Raw genomic sequence first — 7196 nt, 5'->3', positions numbered from 1 at the left:
TGGTAGGTTTTAATAGATGGTATATTTGTAACTTTAAAAGTTATATTAAAGACATTATTTGAACACTGCAGCATTATAGGCATAAAATTTCTTTATTTTCACAACGAATCTTAATGATACTCTTGATTTTGAACTGGTCTTTGTGTAGTGTATTGTATTCATTTAAGTAAACTAAATTTCTGTATATTCTATATGTTCATTAAAAACATTCACTTAATTCCACTACAACTCTTAGGTCTTGGGAGGTGGGTGGGGACACCTGTGTCAGAGGCTTCCCTGTGGTGTATGTTTTCCTTGTAGATTGAGACATGTCTAAAAACCTGCATTGGATATTCAAAGGCCCCGAAGTCTGTGAAAAGCACACATTTTAAGAAAAGAGTCCTCATTCAAAATTTGTTTTGTGAGGATTTTATCATGTCCTAAGAAATAAAAAATAAAATAAATATTAAGGTGATATTACATTCATATATTATTTGGGCTACATTACACTAGATTTTATTTAATTATTCCTCTGTCATTAAACATTTAAGACATTTAAGATGTTTCTGAATTTTTGATATTGTTTAAAATAGTACTGAAATAAGCATCTTAGTGAATATATCTTTTCATGCATGTCTAATAATTTCCATAGGAGAGACTCCTATAAATGATATTATTGTATTAATTTACACTTTCACAAAAATAAAATAATCCTTGTATTGCCAAGTTTCACTAATACGAAATCATACATTATTTTACCAACATTACTGACAAAAAAATGTTATCTCAGTATATTAGTTTGTATATTTTCTATATCTTATTTTAGAGAAAATTTTTTTCATATATTTACCAGTATGTTTTTGTCCTCTGTAAGTGATGTGGGAGTCTATGTCTTTCAATATCTCTGATTTATATAAAACAATATATGAAATCAGAGAAACTATGATAATAATATATGTTATCTCGGGTTGAAGGATGGTGGTATTTGTCTCCTTTAAACTTTTTATGAGTTTCTGACCATGTAATATTTTATAATAAAAAATATAAAATACAAGAGATTAATGTTTTATTTTTTGCAAGCAAAATTCACAAAATAAGATACTATGTATTATCTAATATATATGAATTTTATTAAGTGTTTTTATAAGACTTATTCAACATATGAAGGATTTCAGTCTGTAGAAAAACTTTACTCACCTCAAAGGAGTTGTTTTTCATTTCTTTAGCAGTGTGAATGGCGTAAAACTATGAAAAATTTTCACTGAGGATGTAGCGAAACTGATTCTTGAAGATAGCTCCAGAGTGTGTGAGATGCCAGATACCCTAACATGTGGAAGAAGCAGTGTAATTAAGTACACAGGCCCTGGAATCAAACTACTTCAGTATTACTCTGAGCTTTACCAATTATTTCTTATATGACCTTGAGCGAGATAAGTTTATTTGTGTGCTTCAGTTTCTTCATCTATGAAATGGGGATACAAACAGAACCTACATATTAAGGGTATTATAAAGACAAATGAGGTCCTATACAAAAGCATCATATTTATATATTTATATATTAGCAACTGTTATACTGGCTATGTAAGTTCAAATCTATTAAGCAATAGTCATTATCATAAGTCCTGCATAATATTTGCTTTTCATCATTTATTTATATTTTGTCGTCTATAGTGTGTGAATCCCTCAGATTGTTTCTATTCTCTCCAGGATGAAACTTCGGCATTACTTAGTATTACTAAAATCTTAATGAAAGCACAGCTTTTTGTAGCCATATTTTGTAAGTACAGACATGAGGGTAAATATTATAAGAGTCATTTAGAGTACATTCTACTCTGTCTCTCCCACTGAATCTAGCTATAAATCCTGGACAGAATGCATGGAACAGATATTTGAGGACTCTAAAATATGAATAGTAGCAGATGTGGTGGCAAAGAAGACCAGGATTTGAAGTACCACTAAAATTGGTGGTAGGTTCACCATTTTTTCCTTGAATCCTCTGACTTAGATTCAAGGAAGCAGAGGAGCTTCAGAGAACCAGAAAGTTGGGGGAAAGACAACATAGAGGAAGGAGTTTTGGAAAGGGACTCCATAGACTTGTTTATGAATTTCTGAGATCACTCTCAAGAAACTGCCAAATTGATATCCAAAGCGATAGCACAATTTACTCTCCCTTCCAAAATGTATGAGTTCCAGTTGTTCTGCATCTTCACCAACACTTGGTATTGTCAATGTTTTTAATTTTAGTCATTCATGCAGCGATATTATCATTGCAATTTTAATTTACATTTCTCTAATGACTGATGATGCTGAAGATATTTCATTTGCTCTTTGGCCATTTATATGTCTTGTTTGGTAAAGTTTCTGTTCAGATGGTTTGTGCTTTTACTATTAAAGCTTCTTACTAGAAGGGTTCTTTATATATTCTGGATACAAGTTCTTTTTCAGACATATGTAATGGGAATATTTTCTCTCATTCTGTGGCTTTCCTTTTCACTTTTTTAACAGTGTTTTTGGAAGAGCAGACAACTCATAGTTCAACAAATATAGTTTGTCATTGTTTTTCCTTTTTGTGTCCTGTCTCTTAAATCATTGCCTAACAAAAGATTGTGAAGCTTTTCTCCTCCACTTTCCCCTTTAAATTTTATAGTTTGAGCATTTACAGTTAGGTCTGTGATCTATTTCAAATAAATTTTTGTTTGTGGTATGAAACGAGTTGAGGCTAAGTTTTTTTTATCTCCTACAAACATCCAGTTGTTCTAGCACCATTTGTTTAAATGGCTATTCTTTCTTCACTGAATTAGTTTGGAACTTTTGTTAAACATCAACTGACCATATATATGTAGGTCTATTTATTATGGACCATATTCCATTCCACTAATCTATGTATCTGTCTTTTCCACTAATCTATGTGTCTGTCTTTAAGTCAATACTTCACTGTCTTGATCACTGTAGCTTTATGGTAAGTTTTGGAATTAGAGAGTAAGTGCTTAAAATGTATTTATTTATTTATTTTTAAATTAGTTTAGGCTATTTTAACTCTTCAGCATTTTAATTTAAATCTCTGAACCAGCTCTCTTGAGTATAGAGCATGACAATATGTTTGCCAGGATTGATAATCAAAAGATAGAATATTTTATTTTTCCTGGTTAAAGATCAGTTTGCTTCTTTCGTGTTTTGTTTTTATTTGTTGATAAAGGAGAACAAGAGGATAACAGATATGAACACTGAATCATGTTGCTTATTAGTGATGAAAACATGGTTTGTTTTATCTAGACAGATGTGATTTTATAACATAATCATGAATAGTCTTTTTGTTTGACTTGAAGAATAATTATACAGAAAACTGGAGTTTATTTCTTAGAAAGATCAATTTGACTTCCAATGGATCACTCTAGGCATTTATGATTTCCACTTTCAGATTAGTATGGTAGAGATATAGAGATACATTTAACTCTGTTTTGCTTTATAGGAAAATCTTGAATAAAATAATGTAGGTGCCTATAAATTAGAGTTGTGGTCACTTGCAATAGTTTACTTTTTAGCCTTTTTAATGCTGTTGTTAAAATCTTTAGATCTTTCTTCCTTTCCTATTGTTTTCAGATATCAAGAAATAGGGATTTCCAATGCACATAGTTTATGCCCAATGGTGGGTGAAGGAACTAATTAATTTAGTATGTCTATGGTGACACTAAATTTATAATTCAGGGTAGTTAAAATTTCAGCAGATGCTGAATTAGTCAAGGGAACAGTTTTAATCTAGTGAATTGTTTGGAATGGCTGCTACATCATTAAATAGTAATTAATCACCAGAGGCTTGAAAAGCCTTATAACAAATAATGAAAAGTTTATATATTAGAATGATGATATAAAATTCTTGAGTTAATGTATATTTTATATTTTATATAGTAATTACATGGTGATAAATAAATTATATAATATTTCATTATTGATGAACTCATTACATTTTATATTTTTATACAGTAATTAGGTAGTTATTGTCTACTGTGTGATGATGAACAGGAGAACACTCTGTATTTTTTTAAAACTCATTATCCAAGAAAATAATACAAAGTTGGTTCACTTTCTCTTAAATCTTTATATTGGATGAAACTTCAATATGGATTTTGTTTCTGTAATGCATATTTGAAAATGTCATTTTTTAAAATCATTGAAAATATTTGAGCTTTTTGCAGCCAAATAAGACACTTGTTTTAATATTTGTTCTTTTAGTCATCTGCAGCCATAATACTTGGTCCCTATAGCCCTCCCACTGTACAATGTGGATATGCATGATGCGTACGGGGAAGAGTAATATTTCAAATAGCAAAATTGTCAAACCTTGTATCTTTGGTATGTGGCAAGTGAGAAGAAGTGGAAAATTAATGAGTTTTATTCGAGCAGTGGTGTATTATGGTATATGGGCCAACCACTGCAAGCTGTGGTGAAAGCGGCACAGCATTTGAAATTGATCCATATGCCACCAGTAAGCTCAGCTCAGATCAGATATGAAAGCTCAGAAATTAACATAACTATCATTTATCAATGACTAATCAGGCATAATTATAATTGTTTAAAGTATATTGAATCGTTAATCCTCGCAAAAAGCTTCTGAAATAGGTATTGGTGCTAATTAGACACCAGTAGGTACAAGTATCTTGCAGATATAGCATAGTGAGGCGTGGGGTAGTTAAGTAACTTGCTACAGAGCTAGAAAGTGGTGTAGCTGGGATTGAACCCTGGCAGTTTGTCTACCCAGTCAGTACTCTTAACTCCTTTATTAAAATGAAATGGTCTGCTTTTCTGACTTTTTCTTGGTTTAAGATGGAAGCTTCCTGCTAGTTAAATGTCTAATTTAGCTGGGACTACTACTATCTTAAGGATTTTCAAGTTCTAGAATTTGTTTTATTATCCCAGTGGTCAGTCTAATGTTGAATTTAAGTAATTGATGAATTCAAGCCTTTTGTTTGTTTTTAAGAAGGCAGAGAGAATATTCTATGGCTTTCTTATGGTTTGTTCCTGAGTCTTCCAAGATATCTCTCCTGTCTTTCTTCTTTTCTATGCTCACAGCCACTAGTCTAGTTTAGGCTCTCTTTAGCTTCCTCAATGATAGTTCAAACACTAGTCTTCTTTTTCTAGATTAACTTAGGCAATGTTATAATCACAAAACCTACCACTATCTCTCCATTTCTCACTGTATACACCCCAACCCTCTTTATTGCATTGTAAGGCCTTGGTGCACTGGTCTTACTTTTCTAGTCTTACCTAAAAGTTCGTAATAACCATGGAAACTAACATTTATTGAGCACTTACTCTGTTTCAAGCACTGTGATTGCTTCTGGTCATATAAAAATAAATTCAACATACTTTTTGCTTTTGTGAGCATCACAGGGATTATTTCACTTAATTTTCACAGAAATCATATAAGGTATACACTATTATTAACTCCATTTTACTGAAGAGAAAAGAGAGTCTTGAAGAGTTTATGTACGTTATTTAATGTCACAAGGTTGCTAAGCGATAGAACTGGGATTCACATTCTCACTTTCCAGTCCAATATTATTCTCTCTGTCATTTTTCTGACCCTAACCCATCTTTAACTATTCTGGGCTACTCACTGCTTTCTTTCTTTCTTCTTTTGCCCCCAGCTTTATTGAGACATAATTGACAGACAGCACTGTGTGATTCACTGTTCCCTTTTTAGGCCACACTTTTTCCACCTCATGGTCTTGTCTCATTGTCATTCTTGAATGTTTTTTTTTCCAATTCTCTCCCCCATCTCTGTCTGTTAAATAACAATTGCCTTTAAAGCTAAAGATATAATTGGCCTCTCCCACCACAGAACCAAAGTTTCTTTATTGGTAAACTCCCACAGTGCTATAAATTTCATTCTGATTATACATGCTATATTTCTGTACTACAGCTTAAGCGTGTCTTGAATTTTGAGATTTACCTTCTTGTTCCACAATGAGCATAGCAAAATTTGGTGGTTAATCAATAATTTTACATAAATTCATGCTTTAAAATGATTCCCTTCTTTTCAGAAAGAAACAAAAATGAATTCTAACTCATTATTCTATTTAGCATTTTCAGGATTTAAAGAATTGTCATTAGCAGTCTTTTATGTCATACTAATAATTTATTTGGCCATTTAGGTATCAAGCTGAGCTTTATCAAGAGTACTAAATTTTAATTTTATTTTAGCAATAAAGGCTTCTAATTATGTAACATAATAAGGAAGGTTTTTAGAGAAGCCGATTCAGATTTTCCACCAGAGGGTTGTACGGAAGACATAAACATCAACCACATTTTAACACGACTTTCACCATTCTCTTGTGGTTTGACTTTTCTGATGATGTCTAAACTTAAACATAAAAGGAAACCCCACCTTATATGGATAACTTGGAGTGGAAAAGAAGCTCCACAGCTTTCCTGTTTGGCTGGCGGGTTTGACGTTCTTCACACATGCATTTGCTTTGATCTCCTCCTAAGTTAGGTGCTATGTAAATACAAGTTATAATTAACGTGCTTTCTTTGGTTTCTTTGACCAAAACAATCTCTCTCATGGTATTCTTTGCATATTGACTTTGAATGAATATGAGTTTTGAATTTAGATTTAGAAAGCAGATAAAGTGACTGAGACTCATGTCTGTTCTTTGCCTTTAATCTAGGGCTGAAGGATTGGGCACAAATGTGAAGGGAGTAAAACATGGGAGAACCTTTCTGTTTAGCTATGAAATAACCAAGGATGAGAAATTGCACTTATAGGCTCTAATCGAATGTGTTACTTTTCATTTTCATAAAAACTGGCCTATGGTATTACTGTGCAGCTGCCAACCAGCTGCTTCCTTTCTATTGTGCTTCTTGTGATCTCTCTGCTTGAAATTTATATATCACTTGGGATCTTAAGGGATGAAATAATATTCGTAGGTTCAAGCTAGTGTTTGAGATTTTGTTTGTTTTCAGATTTTTAGTTTAACATGTTTAAGCTGTTTTCTCTTAATCGCTATTATGGGTATGTGGATGTTTGTTTAAGCTTGTCCAGACTGTCCTCCATTCTCAAGGGAGGGAAAATATTGAAAGAATTAACAGGCTAATTAAAACCATGTTCTCACCTCTCTCATCTGCCCTTCACTATTCTGCCAAGCTTGTGTGATTGCCTTAGTTTCCAATTTAGCATTGGAGACTTGTACCCAGAAACTTGTACCCGGACTTGTACC

This window comes from Pteropus vampyrus, unplaced genomic scaffold, assembly GCF_000151845.1.
Source record: "Pteropus vampyrus isolate Shadow unplaced genomic scaffold, Pvam_2.0 Scaffold24, whole genome shotgun sequence".
In the NCBI taxonomy this organism is placed as follows: Eukaryota; Metazoa; Chordata; class Mammalia; order Chiroptera; family Pteropodidae; genus Pteropus; species Pteropus vampyrus.
This window is presented reverse-complemented; position numbering follows the sequence as displayed.